The sequence below is a fragment of the Eptatretus burgeri genome, chromosome 17 (genome assembly GCF_056783735.1).
Source record: "Eptatretus burgeri isolate ZD-2024b chromosome 17, Ebu_testis_v1, whole genome shotgun sequence".
Classification (NCBI taxonomy): Eukaryota; Metazoa; Chordata; class Myxini; order Myxiniformes; family Myxinidae; genus Eptatretus; species Eptatretus burgeri.
This window is the reverse complement of record NC_140977.1, coordinates 33,178,280-33,204,002: the sequence shown is the minus strand read 5'-3', so window position 1 is coordinate 33,204,002 and position 25,723 is coordinate 33,178,280. Positions and strand designations below refer to the sequence as shown.

Below are 25,723 nucleotides of genomic sequence, written 5' to 3'. Positions count from 1 at the left end.
ATAATTAATAAATCTCAATATAAAGACATTTTATCTCATATTAAATAAGATGAGAAGCACAATCCTGAGTTTTAATTTCACAACAAGCGACCACACATCTTCATTCCCATACCCACTACAACTTGACACAACAAAAGAATATGAGGCATCTTTATTGTCCATGGAGACTTATAATACCTTATTTAATATAACCGAGAAAAATGACAAGTTTAGTTATAATCCGGGAAGTGGATACAAAACGATAACAGTCTCACCCGGAGCATACGAGATTTCTCAAATATCTTCCGAAATTGCTCGTCTTATGAAAGAACAGGGTGATGAACCAAAAAATATTATTATAAACATTCAAAAACATACTTCAAAATCAACGATTAAAGTTAAAAATAACTACAAGGTTGATTTCACAATTGATAATTCATTTAGAGAGTTATTAGGTTTCTCCTCAAAAAAGATTGAAACTAATGGGACGTTTTACAGTGATAATGTCATTCAAATATCCTCAGGAATAAATTCGGTGTTAATTCACTGTGATTTGATTGATGGTGCTTATAATGATGGATTAAAAACAAATACAATATTTTCATTCAGCGCATACTCAACCCCAATTGGTTATAAATTCAATATGGAGCCTAAAAATTTGGTTTATCTACCTGTGTCAGGAAAAACCATACACAGAGTAAATTTTAGGATAACCGACCAAGATAATCGTGTGATCTCTTTTAATGGAGAAGTTATATCCATCAGAATTCACCTACGTGAAGTTTTTCAATAAATAAATACGATGGTTATTGTGAGGAAGCACGAGTTGGGAAAATATAAAATAATTACAGGGGATGGGATGTTCCTTTCCCGTACTACAAGGGTGAAGGTATGTATCTTGGTAGAGGATACTATAAACCTAAGAGACAAAGGGGTGTTGGACATCAATTTAGAGGAGATGGGATAATTGATACTCTCATGGGTATTGGTTCAACTATTCTTAAACATAAAGACCTAATTGGTTCAACTGCTTCTGCTGTGGGAAATGTAGCAGGTGCTGTAAAGAGTATAAAAGATGCTCAGAAAGAATCTCATAAATTACAAGCAATAAAAGAAATTAAGAAAGGTAAAACTCAGTTGTCCCCCAAGAACGACAGAAAATAATTCAAATACTTGGATCAGGGTTTCAAAAGTTTTAACATCTTTTTCCTAAATAAATACAAGTATGGAAGCAATTGATAGTATCTATGATTTGGATGATACTATTATTATCTCAAACTCCACTAAAAAAGAAGATTACTTCAAGGTAAATGCAATAACTGGAACAGACTGGAATACAAATGGTACAAAAAGTTTTGAAATAAATAATCAACAAACCTATTTGAATCTCTCCGAAAGTTTCTTGTTGTGTAAATTTAAATTCACTAAGGCTGGGAATAACACAAACGCTACACTTGTAAATGATTTCTTCTGGAAAATGTTTGATAGTGTGCGATTGTATATTGGAACACAAGAAGTTGAAGCGGTTGATTATGTCTCTGCTGTATCTGAAATGATGAAATTTACACTCTATACATTCAGTGATAGAATGGGAAAGGGGTCTGTCGAAGGTTTTATTCCTGATATGTCAACGGGAACAAACACAGACCCTGGATATATTCAAAGGAAAGGAATGTATAATGATGATACAAAAGCAGAAAATAGTTTTACTGTGGCAGTTCCTCTTAAAGGTATATTTGGATTTTGTGATTATGATAAAGTTCTGTATGGTCTTAAAATTAGATTTCAACTACAAAGGAATGATAATGAAAATAGATTGCTTTTTGGTGTTGGTAATGCTTTTGGTGATCAGAATAAATTTGTAATTGAGGAGATGAGTTGGTATATCAGTGAATATACTCCTAATCTTAAAACAGAAGAGATGTTGAATCGAAGACTTAACTCAAAGAGACCACTCAGTGTATCATACCTCAAAAGAAGATGTCAACACGTTAAACTCAATCAAACTACTTACACGTGGAATTTGGGTGTTCTGGAAGGAAAGCCACGATATCTGTGGATGATTTTTAAAAAGCCAGATGGTGATACTGCGACTGATAAGAATAATGCATTGAGTGATAATGCTAAGGTGAAACAACTTCGCGTTTCTCTAGATGGAACATTTTATCCACGAGATAGATTGGAAATTAATTGGGAAAAAATGATTTTGCTGAAGCATACAAGTCTTACCAAAAGGTGTGTGAAAGTAATGGAAATAAAGAACCTATTTTGGATATGACAGCATTTAAAAGTTTGTATACAATCTATACGTTTGACCTGAGCGCTCAAAAAGAAACTATAAAGTCTAATCGAGTGGATACTTCCCTATACATTGAAAGAGGAGAGAGTGAAGAAGTTGATACATATTGTTTGCTTTTGGAAGAAACAGAATTGCAGATTAATACAGATAATGGTGTGATGATTAGTCTCACATAATTTTTTTGTTAAATAAATGAGTGGCAAAGTACCAACTGGGGTATATGTTAATCAAATCAATCTTCATAAACTATCATCTTGTGTTCAAAATCAAAAGCCTTGTACGATTAACGTTAATACAATTCAGAGAAAAGGTGCAGTAAGAATTGATGTTTTGCTCACAAGAGAACAGGTTAAAATCTTGAATGACACTGGCTCACTTAAAATTAAAATGACAAAACCAATGTTGAAAAAATATTCAATAAGAGAGACGAGTGGAGGATTTCTCCCATTTCTAATTCCTTTATTTGCTGGTTTAAGTGCGGTTGGAGCATTGACGGGTGGTATTTCAACAGCGGTCAAAACTGCCAACGAAAGGAAGGCTCAACTCCAGGCTCAAAAAGAATTGGAAAGACATAACAAAGAGTTGGAGAAACAAATTAGTGGAAGTGGTGTAATTGTAGATTTTGCTGAAAAACTTGAAGGTCTGCCTGATAAAGCGAGATTGTTAGTTGGAGATATGCTTTCTTCTATAGCACAAGCAGGTGTAAAATTAACGAAAAGAGGTAATGGATTATATCCTTCTAATAAATAAATGAGCATTGATGAGTGGTTGAAAGAATTTGGAAAGAATACAACATCAAATTTACAACTTGCCAAATATTGTAAGAAATTAAAAATTCATAATGTGGTTATTTGTATGAGAGATGAATTAACAAATGTGTCGAAACATACAAAGAATATTATTATGAACTTAGAAGATAATGATGGGAACGGTTCTCATTGGGTTTGTATTTTTAATAGTCAAGACAAATATTATTTTGATAGTTTTGGTCTTCCACCACCTGTTGAAGTCATAAAATTCTTACAGAATGGTGTTTATCAAACATTTCAAGTCCAAGAATTAAATTCCAAGTGTTGTGGTCAATTATGTCTATATGTGTTATTTCAACTCAACAAAAATAAAAAATTTTATGATATTATTTTTAATCTAATATAAATGACTTATGTTGGTAAAGATGGTTCTATCTTTGGTGTATCTCAAGAACTGGATATTGATTTATCAAATTATTACACAAAGGCACAGGCTGAACGACATAAATATAATATAAACAAAAATATTAACATGAAAAATGCTTATAAATTAAAAAATTATCCAAGCCCGACTGACGCGAATGACTTGGTGAGATTAAGCGATTTATCACAATATATATACTTAAATAAAACGGCTGTGTATTCTAAAGATACAGAAGTGTTGATATTATCTCCAGGTCATACAGAATTCACAGTTCGAATTAAAATAAATTTTTATAAAGAAGGGCGTATCGTTTGTATGAGAATAGAACAATGGGGGTATGATATGAATGATTTAGGGTATAATTGGTCATTTAAAATTAACCTCGAAGACCTGGAACAATTAAATCAGTCTCGTAAGGAAGAATATTATCCACTTGGTATCGAGAATGAGTTTTGTGGAGCCACGATTAGTAAACAACAAATAAAAGAATTTAATAAGGGTAAATATAATAATGGTTTTGCCCTTGTTTATCTCATGAAAACAGAAAAAACAGGATTATATATAATAAGTAAGGAAATACAAAATGATTTAACTATGGGAAGATGGGGAGGTGTTTCGTGCCATAATATTATTCTAACATATATTTCTAATACATAAATGACAGCAAGAAGGCTTCAAGAAAATTATCATTTCTGTGTCCAAGCATACCTTCAAGAAAAGGGTATTCGGTATTTTAATAAATATGTTCTACAACATAAGAATGAGGTATTTTCAATAAAAGATTGGCATTATGCTGATGTTGATAAACCAACAACTTTAGATTTAATTAGAATGTTAAATAATGAAAAAATTATAAGGTTAAGAAAAGGTAAGGCTCTTTTAGAAATTCAAAAGAAATTTTATTGGTATCCTGTTGTAAAAAAATTATTTTGTATACAGGAATAACAAGAAATCCTGATGAATATATGTATAATATTCTATGGGGTGTAAACGATTCAAGTATAGTAAGGGATGAGGAAGGAGTTGAAGAAGAGAGGGAAGAGGAGGAAAAGGAGGAGGAGGAGAGAGAGAAGGAGGAAAGAGAGAAGAGAGAGAGGGAGGAAAGAGAGAGAATGAATAAATATCAAAATATGGAAACCAGTGAGATTCAAAAAGAATAGAGGTATTAAAGAAATTAACTTATCTCACCAGGGAGGAATACAAAGAATTAAAAAGTCTATTTGCAATACTTTCGACAAGACTATCGACATCGAGAAGACATGTATTTTAATTCAAGTTTTTTCTTAAATAAATGGAGGAGAGAGTGAAGGCATTTCTAAGGATTCTTTATGTTTTAAAAATTAAGATTCAAATGTGCATGTTGGAAACTAAAAAGGTTTTTGCACTCTGCAGAAATTTTTCTCATAAATAAATGAGTTATTGTCTCAAATGTAAAAAGAAAACTAATACTAAAAATATTTCATATATTAAAAGTAAAAATAACAGGGTTATACAAAAAGGTATATGTTCGGTGTGTGGTTCAAAAAAAAAATCAATTTATCTCCAAACACAAACTCGGAGGAGATATACAAAAGTTTTTATCAGGAAGTAAATTTACAACTACTGGAATACCAGGGGAATTACATCTTCCAGGGTATTCTTTCTGTGGTCCAGGCACAAACTTGCATAAAAGATTAGATGAGGCAGACAATCCTAAATCCTGGAGTAAACCAATCAATAGAGTTGATGAAGTGTGCATGAGACACGATATTGATTATGGGAATACCACAACGTTGGAAGAAAAGCATGAAGCCGATAGAGAAATGTTATATAATTTGTCTCTGATACAAAATCCAACCTTGAGAGAAAAAGTTGATAGGTTCATCGTGAAGAAGATGATTAGTGCTAAATTGAAACTTGGACTTGGAAATTCAAAAAACTTATAGGCTCTAATGATGCCATTAAGACTGAAGAGCAATTAGCTGATGAATTACATAAACCAATATTCACAAAGTTTCAGAGAAGGAAAGTTTATTCCAAGGAAGTTGATTATATCTGGTCTGCTGATTTGATTGAACTCAATAATGATAAGGGGTACAAGTATGCTTTAACCGTTATTGATTTGAGGAGTAGATATGCGTGGGTTGTCCCTTTAAAAAACAAAACAGGTAATACTCTTATGTTAGCTTTTCAACAGATATTTAATAAAAGTAAGAGAAAACCTAAGAAATTGTGGACTGATGAGGGTAGAGAGTTTTATAACAAGACATTTATGAATTTTCTAAAAAATAACAGTATTACATTATACAGTACCTTTAATGAAGGGAAGGCAGTTGTTGTTGAACGTTTTAATCATACCTTAAAAGAGAGACTATATAAAAAATTCACACAACTCGGTTCACAACAATGGTCATCTTTTATTCAGGATATTGTGGATAAGTATAATGACACGATTCACACGTCAACGAATATGAAGCCATCAGAAACATTTACAAAATTAAAATATGAAAAAGAGATTAATGTCAGAAAACCTAAGTTCAAAGTTGGTGATATCGTAAGAATATATAGGTGGAAATCTCATTTTGAAAAGGGTTTTACTGAACGATGGACGAAAGAACTTTTTAAAATTGTTGATGTAATAGATACAGTTCCTTGGACTTATAAAATATATGATTTGGAAGGGGAAGAGATTTTAGGTTCATTTTATTCACAGGAATTACAAAAGACAAAACTAAGCAGATAATACACCTTTGTGGACACTCGAGGGCCAAGTCCGAGGTGTATAACAGTATATAATGTGTGTCAAGGGGGACGTTCTTAGATCTGTGAACCCCAAACACAGAATCCTCAACTGAATAGTCAAGGCTTAACTTTTGTTTGTTGATGTGTATGTATGTGTGTCCCAACCCTCACATTCAAAATCTCAACCCCAACCCTCACATTCAAAATCTCAACCCCAACTCAATCCTCGCCCAACACAATGTCTTTTTCAAAATGAGATTTCCACCTATATATATATTTTTACGTTTTTTTTTTTTCTTCTTCCAATTCTGTCTTTTAAGGCTTTCAGGTTTGATGACGTAGAAAGGGGGAGTAAGCCTGCACTTTCTTCCCAGAACTTTCTTGATCTTGCTCCCATCAAGCACCATCCGACAAAGAACTACATCGATAGGTTTAGATCCCAAAGAGTGATAGCAACTCCAAAAGTCTCCAAAATATAAATAAATAAAATAATAATAATAATAAATAAATAAATAAATAAATAAAAGCCCCCAAAAAAGTTTCAAGTGTCCAACATAAACCCAACTTTCCAAGTCTTCAAGGTATAACCACATTCCCGTTGAGTTTCCAAGATATGTATCACATTGTGAGTTATCAATCCAGAACCCACATTTCAAGTATTCAAAGTAAAACCAACTTACAAAGTCTCTTAAGGATAACTCATTTACTGATTTTTTCAAAATTTGTGAGTCTCCAAGGTAGGCCCCATATTTAGAACCATCTTGGCAGAACCCTTTTCCTGAGTCTCCAAGGTAGTTATTTAAACCATCAAGGCAGAACTCATTTACTGATTTTTTCAAAATTTGTGAGTCTCCAAGGTAGGCCCCATATTTAGAACCATCTTGGCAGAACCCTTTTCCTGAGTCTCCAAGGTAGTTATTTAAACCATCAAGGCAGAACTCATTTACTGATTTTTTTCAAAATTTGTGAGTCTCCAAGGTAGGCCCCATATTTAGAACCATCTTGGCAAAACCCTTTTCCTGAGTCTCCAAGGTAGTTATTTAAACCATCAAGGCAGAACTCATTTACTGATTTTTTTCAAAATTTGTGAGTCTCCAAGGTAAAACTTGTATTCTGGCTCATCAAGGTATAACTTGTTCAGTGGGTATTGTCTTGATAACTCACAATGAGTACTATTGCTGTAAAACTCTTTTTCAGGATTTTGCTGGTCTCCAAGGTATAACTCTTTGGTTGGGTCATCAAGGACGAACTCGTTCTGTGGGTCTTGGTCGCTCATAAGGTCTTCAACCAAGCCAACAATTTCGCCCCAAGTTGTAGCAAAAGCAGTATTTTCATTTCGTATTTCAGACACAATTTCCTGTGAGAGAAAATAATAATGTATTAATTAAGTTATTTAATTATTAAATGAGTATGCTTCAATCAAAGTTTGAAAATAGGAAAATAAAAAATCTTACCTCAATAGATAAGAGGTTTGAATCCAGTTCATCAACTTGAAGGTTTAGTTCCATAGAAGACAGAGAGTTCCAAGGAACACCAAAGTCATCCCACTCAAGGTCTTCAACCAAGCCAACAATTTCCCAACAAGTTGTAGCAAAAGCAGTATTTTCAGATACAATTTCCTGTGAGAGAAAATAATAATGTATTAATTAAGTTATTTAATTATTAAATGAGTATGCTTCAATCAAAGTTTGAAAATAGGAAAATAAAAAATCTTACCTCAATAGATAAGAGGTTTGAATCCAGTTCATCAACTTGAAGGTTTAGTTCCATAGAAGACAGAGAGTTTGAGACAAGCACACAGAACACCATTGCCAGCAAGAACAAATGTTTAAAATGGAGCCTGGGTTTGAAGCTTTTATAGAGAAAGACTGGTGGGTGTGGTTTCCTTTGGAAATTCCCTGGGCAAGCCTAGGCAAGCCTTCATTGGGAAATTTTTCAAAACCATAACATCCTGTAATTTTCTAGTGATTTCTTTGTGAGTCAGAGATGAACTGGAAATGATGTAAGAGTGGGCGGGGCTTAGCAAAAGTAGGCGGAGCTTAGGAAAAGTGGGCGTGGCTTAGAAAAAATACCTTATGAAAAGTGGGCGGAGCTTAGCAAAAGTGGGCGGGGCTTAGGAAAAGTGGGCGTGGCTTAGGAAAAATACCTTATGAAAAGTGGGCGGAGCTTAGCAAAAGTGGGCGGAGCTTAGGAAAAGTGGGCGTGGCTTAGAAAAATTACCTTATGAAAAGTGGGCGGGGCTTAACAAAAGTGGGCGGGGCTTAAAGAAAAGTGGGCGGGGCTTAACAAAAAATAACCTGTGGCTCAGGAGGTGGTCAAACAAGAGCATTAAGAGAAGTTTATCATTTCGTAATGGCACAAATGGGGTATCTTAAAAAATATAAAGATTCAAATGTTTTGTTTGTCAATATTTTAGATGGGGATTATTGTGCAAAGAAAATTAAACTATTGAAGGAATTTGAGAATGAACAAATCTTTATAGGTTCAATGAGTGAGCTGTTCAATTCAATGAGGTTCAACCTCCAAGTTAAAAGGGGAGACAAATAAATATACCTTGGGATAAAAAGGGGATTTATTTTTAGGGAAAAAAAATATAAATCGCTGAAAATCCCCCATTCATTTACATGGGGAAAAGTGAGCCAGAATCAGTATTCTTACCCTACTCACCACATATAAAACTGCATGTATTCTTGTTGTGCCACTAATTGGCTGCACACCTAAAATTGATGCAGCTTGCCGTAATTGCAGAATCGCACCTTTGCATACAAATTGAGGTTGGCATGGCTGGGGCAGACAAGTTGAGAAATTAGCACCTTCTCAAGCCTGGTGTTGGCTTAGTGGTCAGGGTGGCGGCTTGGGATCCTAGGGTCCTGAGTTCAACCCCATTGGCCGCTAAATTAAAATACACCAGGAGGTTGACTCAGCCTGCCATCCTTCCGAGGACGGCAAAATGAGCACCAGTGTACTGGTAAGGGGGACACTGCATCAGCGGCATAGCCGCGTCCCAACTCCCAACCAATGATGCAACCAGCAGCCACAGGCTGCACTCGATAAAGGGAGCACCTTCTCATTCACTGCCGGAGATGGGATAATTCACCGAGAATTTCTTGCCATCGATGGCAGAAAATATGGTTGTTTGCCATACACTGACAAATTATGTTGTGGGGTTGGTGATTTAAGTCCAACTGGCCAGGAGAATATGGAAACAATATGACACAAAATGATGTTGATCTGTATTCCCAAATATTTACTCAATTATATCGCAATCCTTTTACCAATTGGTATCAATGGTATCAATTGAACTCCACAATGTTTTGGTGCTGTTGCTATTTTCGTACATGGGAAGCAATATGCACAATCCAACATGCCTGGAGCAATCTCACGGCTTGAGTCCTAGAGCTCCATTGCATCACCATGGGGTATCAGGCAAAACGACAGAAACAACAGGGGAACCACAGATTTTGTCTCGAACAATGGCTGTCCTGGGTGTAAGTTGATTGTCTCCTCAGATGATGAAATGGTATGCTCATTAAATCCAATTAAAGTAATGTCACTCGGGCACCGTGCTCACCTCTCGCATCACACGGCGGTTGCCCCCATTTCCCATGGGTTCTCCATCCCTTCATGTGGATCCCTGTCTCTACTGAGAAAAAAGTGGATTTTTCCTTTCATTGCCCTCGGCCATCGAGCGCCCTTCTGTTATTGTGCACTCTTGTTTTCTGAATTGGCTGGGGAATTCATTAAAATTGCCTGCACTATGCCATCCCAATTGGATTTGGCCAGTCATGCAAGTCGATCGCAGCTCGAACTGGCAGCCGAGAAGTTGCGGTGAGTCGGTTAAAATCAATGTTGATGGAAATGTTAGTACCCGACCGGTTGAGAAATACTAAATATGGAATGTCACGCACACAAATTGCATGTTGGGTATTGCTTTTGCGGTTCTGCAACACTTGTCTGGGCCTCGGTTCCCGATGCACCGAATGCAATTGGAATAATTTGCCAAAATGGTACAGCATAACACTTCACTTCCATTGTGCATCACAGTTTTCGATCAACGTCTGTCTGGATTTATACGACGCATTTCTCACTCATAACACCAGTTTTTTCTTCGCAGCCACATTTCCTAGCAACAAGAATAATTTTTCTTCGCAGCAAGAACAAACAAATCCACAATTTTTTTTTTCTTTACGGAGCAAGGCTCATGGAATAGCAAGGTAGAACTGATAGTAGGACAAACATCAAGCAGATGAAATTACAGGAAAAGAGGAGAGGGTGGTGGGGTTCGGGGTGGGGGGGGGAGAAGGGAGGAAATACTGAAACTAGCAAGTAAAATGGTTGAGTTAGGAAAGGTTAATAGGGGTAAAATATTGATCATGTGTCAGAATTGGAGATGACAAGAGATGGCAGTGCACTGTTTGCTTGAAGTCCTTGAGGGAAGAGCGAGACAGCCAATGGGAGGTACTTCCATCGATGAAAGAAGCAAGGAATACGAGGGTTGAGGTGTACAGTGAGTCTGGATTTTGGAAGTTTAACCAGGAGGGGGTCTACTGGAGAAACATGTGCACCCTGGAGTTGCTGGGGAGGGTCGGAGGACTGGGAGAGCGGATCAAGGGAGCAATGTTGCAGAATAGATGGGAGAAAACAAAGACCACCAACCCACCTGTGATGTCAGAGCAACAGACCTTGTGCTTCAGAATCCTCACGGGAGAGTCCTGCTATTTGGAGATCTTTTGATTCCATAGAATCCCGGAGAGACGGATGTGATGTTTTTTTTTTTGTATACATTATCGAGGCTCGTTTAAGAGCTAGAGCAGAGTGGACATGACCGAAATGGAAAGGGGGAAATCCCAAGAGCAGAGTAGAAGTGAGAGTTCCAGTGAGATCAAGGGTGAACAAGCTGAATGAACACATGTGAGTGAACAAGCTGCACACAAACTGAATGAAACACAGCAAGAAGAGGAAGGGGAAAGCGGGAATGAAACAGAAATGGAACAAACCAACCGACAAGCGAGAGAAAAGCGTAACAGATCAGTGGAGGTGAGCAGTGAGCCTGGAGTTCATCAAGAAGAGGGTTACTGGCATACCGTGTGTGCCTTGAAGAAACCTGGAAAGGACAGAGCCAAGAGATGGCAGAGGATGCAAGACCAAAAAAGAGGAGGTAGAACACAGAGGGGCCACCAACCTGTCTCATGTGAGAGTAACAGGCCAAGACACTCAGCTTTGTCACATGAGATGCCAATCATTTTGATGGCATTGATTTTCACAGCATCAAGATGGGCAAGGTGTAAGGAATAGGCACCAACCCAAAGGGGAGGCACTGATGTGAGTGAGTTTGTAACCATAGTCCCACACACAGTAAAACAAAGGGTTGGATTTAAAGATTTCAAGGGAAGAGCGACAAACACCGACATCAGGATTGGGATAGAGGAGGAGATTGGGACCATTCTCTGTGCAGAGCGTTGGTGCTGCTTAAGCAGTCTCCTTGGCTATTGGGCACAATCCTGGACGGGTCGCCACTCCGACACAGGATACCAGCATGCTGGCACTCATTTTGCCAACCTCGGAAGGATGACGGGCAGAGTTAACCCCACCTGGTATTATTTCAACAGCTGAGTGGGATTTGAATTCAGGACCCTCGAATCCAAAGCCCACCACCCTAACCATTAAGCCAACACCAGGAATATTGGGATAAAAATGATATGTAAAGGCATGAAGAATGACGTCACAAAAAGAGGAAAAAGTTTTTGGACTTTTTATTTATTTATTTATCTATCTATATCTATACTAATAAAAGGGTGTGTGCGTGCGTGCGTGCGCGCGCACCTGCAAGTTGTTGCCTGCTATCTCTACATGTGGGTGGATTTCAGGAGGTGAAACAGAGACCTGCCAGGTCTCAAAGTGTGTGCATGTGTGTATGTGTGTGTCGTTGATTGGTATCTACATATGGAGTTTCAGAATGTGGAATAGAGTCCTCCAAGGGCGGGCTCAAAGTATCCATCTAAATTTTGATAAGGGGTCACGATTCACGGATCAAGCTGTGAAGTTTTCTTTTATCAAAGTTTTGTGCCGAGAGCTCTCTTCAGGAACGTCACTGAGCCCAGGACGGCTTCCAACTATAGTTTGTTTATAGTAATATTTATAGTGATGTTGTGATATTCCCAGGGATGGTTTTTAATATCTCTGTGAGGTTCTTCTTCATCATCACTAGTGCAACTTTGGTATTTTTCAGCTTCCATGATCTTTTTCACTTCATGCTTGAGGTCTTGGGATTTGGTCATTTTCTTGATTTATGCATCGTTAGTCCAAAATCACTGTTATTAACACCTCAATTAGCAATGCCTTCTCTCTTTTTTTTTGCAGCTAAGTATGAAATCTGGTCGCAATGCTTTGTTTTCCATGTTCACTCCCGATGGGATCACAAAGTCACACATGAGCGGGAATTGAATGTTTTCAGTGATTGCTTTTGGTTCATTTTCCCCCAAATTTTCTGGAACTGGAATATCAAAGTTTTTGCAGATGTGCCAGCGGATTACTTTACAAACTATGTTGTGTAGTTGTGTGTATAGCTGTTCTGACACTTTTTTTTGGTGTGTTCGGTCATTAAGCGGCACATATCTTTGCTAACCCCACCTGCACCCCTCACCTGTCTTTTGCTTTTCCTCCACTGCCCCACCGTTTTCGCTCACTCTGTCCCCTTCTCGCTCCCCCCTCCTCTGAAAATGCAGCACTCTCCTCCCACATCTCTGTTGCTCTCTTGGTGTGTGTGTGTGTGTGTGTGTGTGTGTGTGTGTGTGTGTGTGTGTGTGTGTGTGTGTGTGTGTGTGTGTGTGTGTGTGTGTGTGTGTGTGTGTGTGTCTCTCTCTCTCTCTCTCTCTCTCTCTCTCTCTCTCTCTCTCTCTCTCTCTCTCTCTCTCTCTCTCTCTCTCTCTCTCTCTCTCTCTCTCTCTCTCTCTCTCTCTCTCTCTCTCTCTCTCTCTCTCCCTCTCTCTCTCTCCCTCTCTCTCTCTCTCCCCTCTCGATCTGGAAATTAGACTCTTGTCTGATAAATTGAACATACCACTCATTCATGGAAAATCTAAGTCTCACCCTATCGCTCCAGAAGGATCATCAAATGAAGCCACCTCTTAATTTCGTTGATCATCCACAAGAAAAAATTCAGTCTCTTGAACGTCTCGGCCTCACCATCAGCCAGGACCTTTCCTGGCAACATAGCAAAGATCATGACCTCCAAAGACAGCCACAGGCTGGGTATCCTCCATCAATCCAAGTCTTTCCTCACGATCCACAATGCCTTTGTTCATAGCTCATTGGAGTACTGCTCTCCAACTGTGGGTTCCGTTTTGGGTCTCCTGGTCCTGGTAGTTTTTCTTGTTCCTCTGAGTGATCTGCTTCCAAAAAGTTAAGCCGTAGCTGTTACGTTCCCTGTTTGTGTTGATTGTTCTTCACAATGAGTGCTCACTCCTGTGTAATTTTTCAAGCTCATTCGATATGTTTTGACTTAAAATCTTAGGATCCTTTTTTTTTTTATTCTGCCATGAAAGGTGGATGAAAGTTATGTTTTCACCACTGTCTGTCTGTCTGTGAGCTGGATATCTCAAAAAGTTAGACTGATTCCGACGAAACATGTGGGCAGGTTGGGTGTGTGACGAGGATGAATTGATTCGATTTTGATGAAGATCCATATCCGGAAATGGATGCGAGAATTTTTAAGTGATGCTTCACCCTTGAGAAATGGGGCCAACTACAATACAATATAAAGCACGATATTTCAAAAAGTTGTGGACGGGTTATGACAAAACTCGGTGGATAAATTGGGTAATTGACAAGAGCAAGCCAATTTGATTTTGGTTAATGTACGGATGCAGATCCGTTCTAGTTCCTGTGCCGTTCTAGTTTTTCAACTGTTTTATATTCCCACTCACGACTCAGTCTCTCCATCCCATCTGTCCCATTGTTCACAGCACTCACTTTAATGCCTTCCTTATACTGTTTCATAATAAACTAGAATACAAGACCCATCGCTTTGCTGATGGAAATACCAATCTTTGTTGTGATGGCTAATCAATAAGGCAAGAAGAAAAAGGATTCCTGGGAGTGCAGGGATAACCAGCATCACAAGTTGGCAGTTGCAGTTCCTCCATGTGTGCCCATTTAGCCATAAAAGAAAAAAAGTCAAAATAAAATGTTTTTTTTTCCCATCACAAACCTTCCCGGAAGTTCCCTGAATCCACCATAGTTGGATTTATTGAAATCCGTTTTCAAGTTATAACACGACAAACAGACAGACGCGGCTCTTTATAATATACCAGCGAATACAACCCGTCGCTTCGCTGACGGGTCAATAAAGTGTGGGGGGGGGAAGAAAGAGGAAGGGAGAGAGAGGGAGGCAGGTATTGAGTGAGAGAGGGAAGGGGAGGCAGAGAGGATGACGAAAGGAGAGTTAGGGGGAGGTAGAGAGAGCAACACTTCACCAAACGTTGCTATTCACTGCGGAGGTAGGGGTGCGTGAGAGAGAGAGAGAGAGAGAGAGAGAGAGAGAGAGAGAGAGAGAGAGAGAGAGAGAGAGAGAGAGAGAGAGAGAGAGAGAGAGAGAGAGAGAGAGAGAGAGAGAGAGAGAGAGAGAGAGAGAGATAGATAGATGGGAGAGATAGAGATGGGAGAGATGGGAGAGATAGAGATGGGAGAGGAGACACAGATGCAGTTGCTGTCTGCCTGGGAGAGGGATGCGGGTACTGTACTACACAACGTACAATTCTGGATTCCCAACTAAAGCTCCCCTCTTTTCAACTGCACGTTTTATTTTACTATTTTTCTTCCAAATAATAACAGCATTTTCAACTTATTGTCTTATTCTGCCCAGATTTGACCCCAATCTTAAAAAAAAAGAAAAAAGACATAAAATGTCATAGCCCCCATTGTTTTAGTAATTTTGCTGTATGAAGTTAAAGGATGAACCCATATGTATGTACAACTAAAATGGCCGCCAGTCTACCAGTTGGCGATCTTTGATAAGATTGCAAAATAAAGTGAGGGGCACATTGTATGCCATCATGTACTGTGCTTGTGCCAAGTTTGAACAAAACTGGACCATGCATGTCTGAGAAATGGTTGGGGACACATTTATGTTAAAAAAAAAAAGCATGACCAGTCGGCCATCTTGGATCTGATCTCAAAAATAAATGATGTGCATATGTAAGCCATCATTCATTATCTGTGTGCCAAGTTTGAACAACAACAGTAAATGCTTGTCTGAGAAATGGTTGAGGACGTGTTCAACATCCGGTTTTTTTTTACAACTAAAATGGCCGCCAGACTGCCTTCTTGGATTCGATATTGAAAAAAGTGAAGTACTTATGAAAGCCATCATTCATAATTATCTGTGTGCCAAGTTTGAACAAGGTCAGTAAATGCATGTCCGAGAAATGGTGGAGGATGTTTTCGACATTGGTTTGTTTTTTATTTTTTCCAATTTAAATGCCACCAGTCAGTCATCTTTTTTTTTTTTTTTTTTTTTTTTGTATACCTTGGTCGAGGCTCGTATGAGAGCGAACACACAACTCACAGCAAGGAGGCATGAGGCAAGAGGGGCGGGAGTGGAAGGGACAAAACATTGGGGAACAGACACAGGTGAACTGTGGAAGGGAGAGGGATGGGGATGGGACGGGGAACATGGCGAGGAGAAGATGGACATTACAGGGACTTTCAGGAAGGAAAGCAGAAGAATTGAAGGAAGTGGGCTTGGGTGGATTATCGGGGGTAGAAAAGATCGAGGATTTGGATGGGGGAAGATAAGAGGTGGTGGTGAACAGCTGTTTTGAAAGCCTGGAGGGAAGAATGGGAAAGAATAGAGTGAGGAAGTTTATTCCAAAGGCGGGAAAAAAGAGGAATGAAAGAGTGAAGATGAGCAGTGATTCGTGATTTTGGTAGTTTTACCAGAAGGGGGTTGTTGGCGGACCTTGAGCGCCCTGTGGAAATGTGGTTGGGACAAATCGCAGAGAGAGCAGGGGGGGCAAGGCTGGAGAGGAGTCGGTAGAAGACAGAAAGACCACCGACTAACCTGCGGTGATTGAGTGAGAGGCCCAATGACTCAGCTTCATTGCGGGAGATGCCAATGATCTTAAATGCCCTGGTTTCGACAGCGTGAAGTCGAGAAAGGTGGGAGGCAGGAGCACCAGCCCAGAGGGGAGAGCAGTACTCCATCAGGCTACGGACAAAAGCTTTGTAAGTGGTCAGGAGCTCAAGAGGGCCGAGGAAGGACTTTGCACGACGAAGGATTCCCAGTCGGCGACTGGCTTTTGAGGCAAGGTTGGAAATGTGACTTTCCCAGGAAAGGTCATGGCAGATAGTGAGACCCAGAAGCTTGAAAGAAAAGACTTCTTCCAGAGGATTGTTGAGAAAGTGGATGGGGGGGTTTTGTAAACGGTCCTTTCGAAGAAACATAGTGAGAGTGTGAGATTTGTCTGGATTGAAAGACATGTTCCACGTGTTGGACCAGTTTGTGATTTTATCCAGATCTGCAGTGAGCGAAGAAGCTGCTGCTTGCCGGTCTGAGGGATGACAGATGGTACGGCAGAGGGTGGAGTCATCGGCAAAGAGAAATAGAGGATTTTCCAGAGAGTCCGAGAGATCATTGATGAAAACCAGAAAAGAACAGGGCCCAGAACGCTACCTTGAGGAACTCCAGCCTGCACAGGAAGAGGGGATGAAAGAACTCCATTTAGGGCCACACGTTGACTGCGACAGGAGAGGAAGTCTGCGAGCCATGAGTGGAGATGGCCTTGAATACCATGGGAAGAGAGTTTGGTGAGTAGGGCAGGGTGCCAGACTGTGTCAAAAGCACGTGATATGTCCAGGGATACGGCTCGGATTTCCTGTCTGGCATTGAGGACCTCCATCCATTGATGGGAGAGCAGTAGCAGCAAATCCAGGGTAGAGTGACCTGGTCTGAAACCAAATTGATGATTGGAAATCAAGCCATTGGAGAAGAGGAAGGATTTCATGTCTGAAGCGATGATGGATTCCATAACCTTGCTGATGATTGGGAGAAGGCTGATTGGTCTGTAGTTACAGGGATCTGTTTTTGCACCTTTTTTATGCAGGGCAGTGATGTTAGCAGATTTCCAAGCAGATGGCAGATGACCTTGGGAAAATGAGAGGGTGAATAGAACAGAGAGAGGGTGAGCAAGAGCAGAAGAGCAGGCTTTGAGGACACGTGGGCTGATGCCGTCTGGACCGGTTGCAGAATCTGACTCGAGGTTTGAAAGCAAGCTCTCCACCTTGTCAGGAGAAAAGGATACAGAGTCCAGGGACAGTTTGGTGCGACTGGGTAAAGTGGGTAGAGATAGTGATGGGTTTGGGACACAAGATTTAGCTGCAAACACCGAGTTTAGACATTCAGCTTTATCACGTGTGGAATCAGCAGTGCGGCCATTTGAGGTAAGGGAGGGGATGGAGGGGGAACATACACCAGAAACAGATTTGATTAAACGCCACCAGGATTTTGAGGAGGGAGAGAGGTTTGAGAGTTCAGACTTGAGATGAGAAAGATGTTGTTTTCTGGCTCTCCTGAGGGTAGATACACACTTGTTCCGAGCTTTGTGGAAAGAACTGAGATTGCCCTCAGTTGGGTTTGCTTTCCATGAGGCAAAGGCAAGTTGTTTCAGGACAACTGCCTCGCCACAAGCTTCAGTAAACCAAGGGCGGGAGGAAGGGTAAGACAACTGAACACGAGAGGGGATAAATCTGTGCATGAGGGAGAGCAAGTTTCTTTGAAAGAATTTCCAGGATGAGTTGATGTTTGAGAAAGTAGTAATAGGAGACCAGTCTGTAAGTTTGATGGCTGCTCGGAGACCCTGCCAGTCGGCTTGAGTGAAATGCCAGACTCGACGGCGGTGAGGTGGTTCTCTGATAACAGCCAGAGAGATGTCCACTTTAACAAGGACGTGGTCAGAAGAACCAATTGGAGCGAAGGAAGAGCAGCAGATATTGTCAGGGAAATTTGTCAAAATCAGATCCAGAAGAGATGGAGTACCCTTGGTTGAGATCCGGGTCGGGAAGTTGACCGATTGAGTCAGTCCCAATGAGTCACAGAAAGCTTTTGCTGATGTCCCATGGCAGGTGAGAGAGGTACCCACACCTAGCCAACTGGCGTGATGACAATTGAAGTCACCACATAAGAGGAAGAGAGAGTTTGGATGAGAAGATAGAAGATGGTCCATGTTTTCGGAGAGTGAGGTGTAGATGGAGTCATCACTGTTCGGTGGACGGTACAGTACACATATAAACATGAGGTGGGAGTGGAGGGGAAGCCGAAGCCAGAGGTATTCCTGGGGGTGTGGGGGAGTGAGAGCAGTGCAGGGAGAGTGAGGAATAGAGTCTTTGATGAAGAGAGCAACACCTCCACCAGGACGAGGCTCAGGTCTGTCATACCGTAAGAGGGAGTAACCAGGGAGAGATACTTGGGAGTCAGACACGTCTTGGGAGAGGAAAGTTTCTGTTAGGCAGATAATGTCTGGTTTGTCAGTGGCAACCTGCATGGAAAGATCTGAAAGGTTTGAGCGAAGGCCCCGGATATTTGAGGTCCACACTTTTAATGAAGAGGTAGGGGAGGAGGCTTTGGGTGCAGGAGGTGGAGGGGCGGGGGAGGGTAGGACGAGGGACGAGGGGGAGGTAAGGAGGGTTGCTGAAGGGGTGTGGGGTGTTGCAGAAGAGCGAGGGGAGGGGGCGGGATGAGGAGGAGAAAAGGCTCTGTGGTGGTGGGGGAGAGGGGGGACAAGAGACAAGGAAGATGGCAGTTGAGGATTTGAGGAGGTGGAATGAAGAGATGGAGGTGAGAGGGCAGTGGAGGGAGGCAGGTTGGTGGATGAGAGGGGGGCAACTTAGAGAAGGAAGAGTGAGGGGGATGAAAGGTGGGAGAAAGGTGAGGGGGGAATTTTTGAAAGAGGAGAGAGGGAGGCTTGGAGGGAGAAGAGTGGGATGGTTGCTTTGAGAGTGAGAGTGAGGGGTGAGGGGGTGAGTTGGCACTGAAGTTGGAAAAAAAGAATGGTTGATGGAAAGCGAGCATCCATGGCAAACTGTGGTTTTTAAAAGTTTTAGGTCAGAGATGCGATTTAACACAATTCTTGATGGATGCAATGAAGGCGAATTCAGAGCATGGAGAGAAGAAGCGCTGTAATAGTTGGATTTTTAGGCAAGGAATGAAGGAGAGGTCGAAAAGGGAGCAGTCTGTTAAAATAGCAGAAGAGTAGTGCATTGTGAAACAGTAAAGAGTACCACAAGTGTGAGAGAGGAAGATGAAGCATTATAAGATCGTTTTTGTTGTTAATATTAATGTATGAGAGAGTTCAACAGATTAGGTCATGGAAGTGTAAAAAAAAAATAAAAAAAAAATCGAGGAAGACGAGGAGGAAGTTAAGAGGAAGAAGAAGTAGCAGAATCGGGAGAAGGTGAGCGTGTTGGTGTTGTTGTTGTTGTATATATATATATATATATATATATATATATATATATATATATATATATATATATATATATATATTTTTTTTTTTTTTGAGATGAGAGATTAGTTGGGAGAATGGGGGATGTTTGGAAAGTGGGGAGGATGAAAATTGAAGGTAATGGGGAGGATAGAAATTGAAGGTAATGCGGAGAAAAAACAAACAAACAAACAAAAAAAAACGATCGAACACCGAGTGGAACCGGTAGGCCTCAAGCCTAGGACTAGGCCTCAAACACCAGGTAAGAACGTCGACATAAATACTCACAAAATAGCACGATTTTTGAAACAAAACCGAACTAGGAACACACATTAACATGTAGGTGAGAAAATTAAACAGTTAAAACGGGACAAATAACAACCGGAACTTAACTTTGAGGACGTCAGCAGGGAGCCCCGAAGGAGACCTCTTGCCGCTCAAAACCGGAACCGGAAGTGATTTGATGATTTGATCTTGGATTTGATGTCAAAAAAATGACGTGAATATGTAGACCATCATGTGTCTCTGTGACAAGTACAAATAAAATCGGTCGATACATCTCCGAGATATGGTTGCGGATGCACGCACGCACTGCCACGAAAATGGAGACCAAATCCATAAGCCCGTTTCGGACTAAGTTCAACTTAGTGGGGCAGATAACAGCAATTTTTGAGAGGAATCGTGCAAATGATGATACAAGCATCAAATTTGGCACATTTGTTCTCCAGGGGATTCTAATCAAATCTGCCTGATTGGCCATATGAAAATCCAAATTTTGAGAAATTTGAAGAAAAAAAAAAAACTTCAAAAAAGTCAAGATCACGAATCAATGTTGGAACCTGGCTGAGATTGGTGAATGTTTTAGAAACATCAAAGACGTTCCAAGTCTGCCATGCAGTTTTCTTCCCTTTACCACGGAAGGCAGACACGACGTCGCATCCAGTGAACGCATGGAAGTATGGGATCCCTCGAGCTTTCTCAGGCCCTATTGCAGAAACTACCTCATGGACTGGAATCCATCGCTCCTTGGCCAAAGGCAATCCACATGTTCTCAAGACCTAGTTCCTGTAAGGATGGCAGTGCAGATATTGCTATGACTAGTACGTCCGTGTCATTAGCCTTAATGATAATGGACTTGCTACCATCCGTCGTTGCATCCCTGGTGTGTACAAATATTTGAGTGTCAGCTTCTTCATGACAACATGGAGACACAGCATCCAGTAACTTCCTTGTGTTGCTAATGGCATCTTCTCCTTTTGTGACAATGACTGTACTTGTCTTCTGTGCTTCACATCTTTTCCACAAGGAAGTGAAACAGCTCAGTCTTGTTGCTGTCATCTCAAAGAAAGCTTCTCGAGTTACGTGGGGTCTTACTGGTTCCTGTCACTCTTCTTCTGATTCCTTGCCCCCTTTTCGACCTTGCCTCGGACTTCAGACTTGACTTCTTGTACACATCAAACACTACGTCCACCCTCTCGTACCTGGCACCATAGGATTCCACCTTTGGGATGATGTCTTCTTTAGCATAGTCATCAAATATCTTTGAAGTGCGTGGAGGTAGGGCATTGATAAGTGCTGAGCCATCAATGATAACTGCATCTCCCCTTGGTTCTCTGTCTGGGATGTTCACTTGCACTTCAAGAATTTCAGCCAGCTGTGACTTAAAAATTTTTTGAAGTTTTTATTTTTTTATTCAAATTTTTCAAAATTTGGATTTTCAAATGGCCAATCGGGCAGATTTGATCAGAAAGCCCTGGAGAACAGAAATGCCAAATTTTATGCTTGTATCATAATTTGCACGATTTTTCTACTATCGACTACACTAACGGGGGCTAAAACCGGTTGCTTGCTTTTCCAGCACTTTTTGAGGGCCTTCTTAGGATTTTGGATCAAGAACTTTCACAAATTCAAAATCATGGTTTTTAAAATTATTTTATTGCTGCATTGGTTTGATCCACTTTGCACCCACTCTAATTTTCGTCGGTCATGCAAGTCATCAAAGCCCTTCAACTCACCACCAAATTTAATATCGGCACAACCTTTGGTGACAGCCCATTGCTTGCAAGTGATGTTTTGCTTTGTTTTATTTTTAAGCAATATGACACTTTGTTATCAAAAATCAAACTGAGGGAAGGGCAGATGTGGGCCGACGGGGCCTGGTGATGGTAACAATGGGCTAGTAAATTTGCGCGATATGAAATGTCATCTTGGTACAGTGTGAAGAATAACATGATCCCTGAGAATTTGGAATTTATATTGTCGTTTTTCTTGGATACAAACTCGAAGCTTAAAATGATGGACCAGATCAGGCCATAACAGAACAAAAACAGACATACAAGGGTGAAAACATAACCTCCTTCCACCTTCGGTGACGGAGGTAACTTGAATGGCAATCGGTAAAGTGCATACCTCTCTCCATCAGGCTGAAAAGTTTACATTTTGTATCCCATTAATCGGCCGGATCTGGATCTGGACCTCAAAAATCGAATTGGCTTGTTCTTCTTACCGACCCAATTCATCCACCAAGTTTCATCCACCAAGTTTCATCCAAATCCGTCCAAAACTTTTTGATATATCATGCTATATATCGTTTTTGGCCCGATAACTCAATGGTGAAAAATAACTCGGAAGGTTAAAAAAAATAGGACCACCTGTCCAGAAGCTCACCTGGATCAAGAGCAACAGTCACTTAAATCCCCTTAGACCCTGAATTTTTTTCATACCATGAACAAACTTTGGTAAATCAAGGGTGATGAAGGTTGTGGTCAAGTTTCATCAAAATTGTTTGTGCAGCTTTGGAGAAGAAAGCAAATACCTATTTTTTTGGGGGGGGAGGGGGTCAAACACCCCTCCCCCATAGACTCCTTTGATGAGCACAGATTTTGATGTGGTCAACACATTTTGGTCCATCATTTTGGATGAATGTTGTGGTCAAGTTTCATTGAAATTGTGTGTGTAGTTTCGGAGGAGACAGCAAATACCTATTTTTTTGAGGGAGGAAGGGGTCAAAAAAAACCCCAGAGATGCCCTTACTGGATACAGATTTTGATGTGGCCGATACAATTTTGTACATCACTATTGATGAAGGTTGTGGTCAAGTTTCATCAAAATTGTGTTTGTAGTTTCAGAGAAGAGAGCAAATATCTATTTGGGGGGTTCAACTCCTCCCCCCCATCGACCCCCATAATGAGTGCTGGTTTTGATGCGCTTGATACACTTTGGTATATTACAGGTGATGAAGGTTGTGGTCAAGTTTCATCGAAATTGTGTGTATTTTTGGAGAAGAGAGCAAATAACTATTTTGGGGGGGTAAGAAAAACAACCCCCGTAGACCCTATTAATGAGCGCAGATTTTGATGTGGTCAATATGCGTTTGTGAGCCATCAAATATTTAGCTGGTGGCCAAGTTTCATCAAAATCGTGCATTTGGTTAAAGCAATGATGAAAAGTGTTTACAGACACACTGACTGACCCACTCACCTATGGACACTTCTCAATTTCATAAGCTCACCTGACTAAAGTCCAGGTGAGCGAGAAATTATTGTATTCGGATCTTCACCACAATTTACCTGATCCGTCCACGTCACACACCCAACCTGTCTGCCAAGTTTTGCCAGAATCCGTCAACAACTTTTTGAGATATTTTCTTGAACTGGAATATCAAAGCTTGCAGATGTGCCAGTGGATTACTTCACAAACTCTGTTGTGTTGTTGGGTGTACAGCTGTTCTGACATGAGTTTTTTTTTTTTTTTTTTTTTTTAGTGTTCGATCATTAAGCATCGCATATCATTCTCTTTGCTAATGTCACCTCCACCCCTCACCTTTTGTTTTCCTCCCCCCCCCCACCTCTCTCTCTGTCTGTCTGTCTGTCTCTCTCTCTGTCTGTCTCTCCGTCTCTCTCTCTCTCTTTCTCTCTCACCCACCCCCTCCTCACACCCCTCCCTCCCACAGTGTATAGCAAAGTTTTGTGAGGTGTCATTCTGCCCACCTCCTCCCCCCCCATTCTCTCGCTGTCCCCTCCTCCTTCCTCGTGTGGTGGAAAAGCACTCGATTTCCGCTCAGGTTCGGCAAACAAAAGAGAATCTTTAATTTCTTATATACGGAGGAAGAACATGGAATGAATTCACTAACAATTTTCCCAAAGCAAATCCCTCTTATACTCCTTTGACAGACAAAGCATGGGAGGGTGAGACATTTGGCAATTCAACTACAGGAAGGGCTGATAGGCACAAGGTAAAAAAAAAACCTCAGAACTCCAACACATGGCCACTTTGGGTGGGAGGGAAAGAATAGCTCACTCATGGCAAAAGTTTGCAGTGTTGACCTTGAAGGAAGGATGATAAGTTTGGGGAGGAAAGGCAGAGAGAGGGTGGAGGGATGTATGAGGTCAGTACTTTGAACATGCATTCTATAAACACCCAGCCTGTTTCAATGCAGAGAGCAACACCTTTGCATTCAAAAGCCAATATAGTTATTTAATTTTCCTCATACAGCAAGACATTTGCTCCAGTGGTCTTCTGAAGTTATTTACTTTCTGCTAGACAATGGGACACCTCTTCGCAGTAGCCGGCAGCAAGGCCTTCTTTTCAGCAGCTGGGCTGTTCCATTTAAACATTGGAGATACTAGTCTTGGTTATATGTATTTCAGTGAGATAAAAGCACATCAGATTTATTAAGATGCAATTCTACTTTCCTGGTATGTTCATTTATATCACTATGGAGGTCAAACGACTGTCGGGAAGGGGGTACAAAAGTAAGACCTTAATTTTATACTGTTTCAATTAAGAAAAGTACCAACAACAAGTGAATATATCACAAGTGAATATAATTGAGAATAAATTAATATAATTATTGTTTTCTTCCACGCGAGTTCCCCCTTCTTAATCCTCTCTGCCTCCCCTCCCCCCCCCTCTCTCCCTACACCTGTCTCCTCCTCCTCCTCCTCCTCCTCCTCCTCCTCCTCCTCCTCCTCTCTCTCTCTTTCTCTCTCTCTCTCCCTCCCTCTTCCCCTCCCCCCACCTTATTGTCCCTGTCAGCAAAGCGACGGGTTGTATTTGCTTGAATATAGTGTGTATGTTTGTATGTATAATATTTATAGTTTTTGGCCATAATCTCTCAGTGGTGAAGAATCATTTTAAAAGTTCTAGTATCTGGATCTTCCCCAAAATATAATCATTTTGTCCTTGTCAAACACCCAACCTGTCAACCAAATTTTGATATCCCGTTTTGATAGCCGAATACGTACATAACTTTTTGAGATATCCTTTTCACAGACAAGCAAATGGATAGACATGGGTGAAAATATAACTTCCGCGCCCACCTTTGGTGGTGGAGGTAATGACAGTATAAAGAGGGGGGGGGTGGAACCAACAGCAGGGTTCCTAGACAAAACAGAGGAAGAAGCAAAGCATGCTATGCATTGTCGTAGAATATCTGAGGCTAAATTAGAACAGCTTCTTGAGGTCAGATTTAGTGGAAAACTCTGTGAAACACTTACAGAAATCCTTGAACTGTTGATGGAATCTTCTTCCAGTTCTGCTTTCAAGCGTTGAACCTGAAAATAAGCACTTTTTTGTCTACAGAGTCAAGATGGATACAGCCACAAACTCTCATGAAGGAAAAACTAGAAACTTGGAAAGAGGTGGGCTTTAGAAGGGTGAATGTGGATGATCTGAGATGGTATTGAACAGCTGTCTTGAAGATCTCAAGGGAAGGATGAGGGTGAAGAGAATGTAAAGGTTGGTTCCAGAGGCAACAAAAAAGAGGAACAAATGAGTGGAGGTGAGCAGTGATTCTGATTTTTGGAATTTTCACCAGAAGTGGTTGCTGGCAGACTGTGTGCACTCACCAGAAACCTGGATGGAGGATGGGGGGTACAAAGCATGCAAAGAGCAGATGGCACAAGACCAGAAAAGAGGTGGTAGAAGACAGAGAGACCACCAACCTGTCTGCAATGGCAAAATTATAGGCCCATAGACTCAGTTTCATTGTGGGAGATTATATTGATCTTTTTAAGGTCTTGGTTTACATGGCCTCAAGCTGAGCAAGGTGTGAGGCAGAGGAGCCAACCTATAG

General features: G+C 40.7%; 1 protein-coding gene and 1 long non-coding RNA gene across 7 annotated transcripts in view; one reads left to right on the top strand and one right to left on the bottom strand.

Moving 5' to 3' along the window:
• SNX29 (sorting nexin 29) overlaps positions 1-25,723 on the top strand; it is a 375,087-nt gene that overhangs the window by 126,008 nt on the left and 223,356 nt on the right. The gene's annotated exons all lie outside the window — the stretch shown is intronic.
• Positions 5,828-8,908, bottom strand: LOC147009717 (uncharacterized). The gene is made up of 3 exons (XR_015052929.1): positions 7,889-8,908; positions 7,627-7,791; positions 5,828-7,529 (listed from the first exon to the last, which is right to left on the bottom strand). It is a non-coding gene; the product is annotated as an uncharacterized LOC147009717 (long non-coding RNA).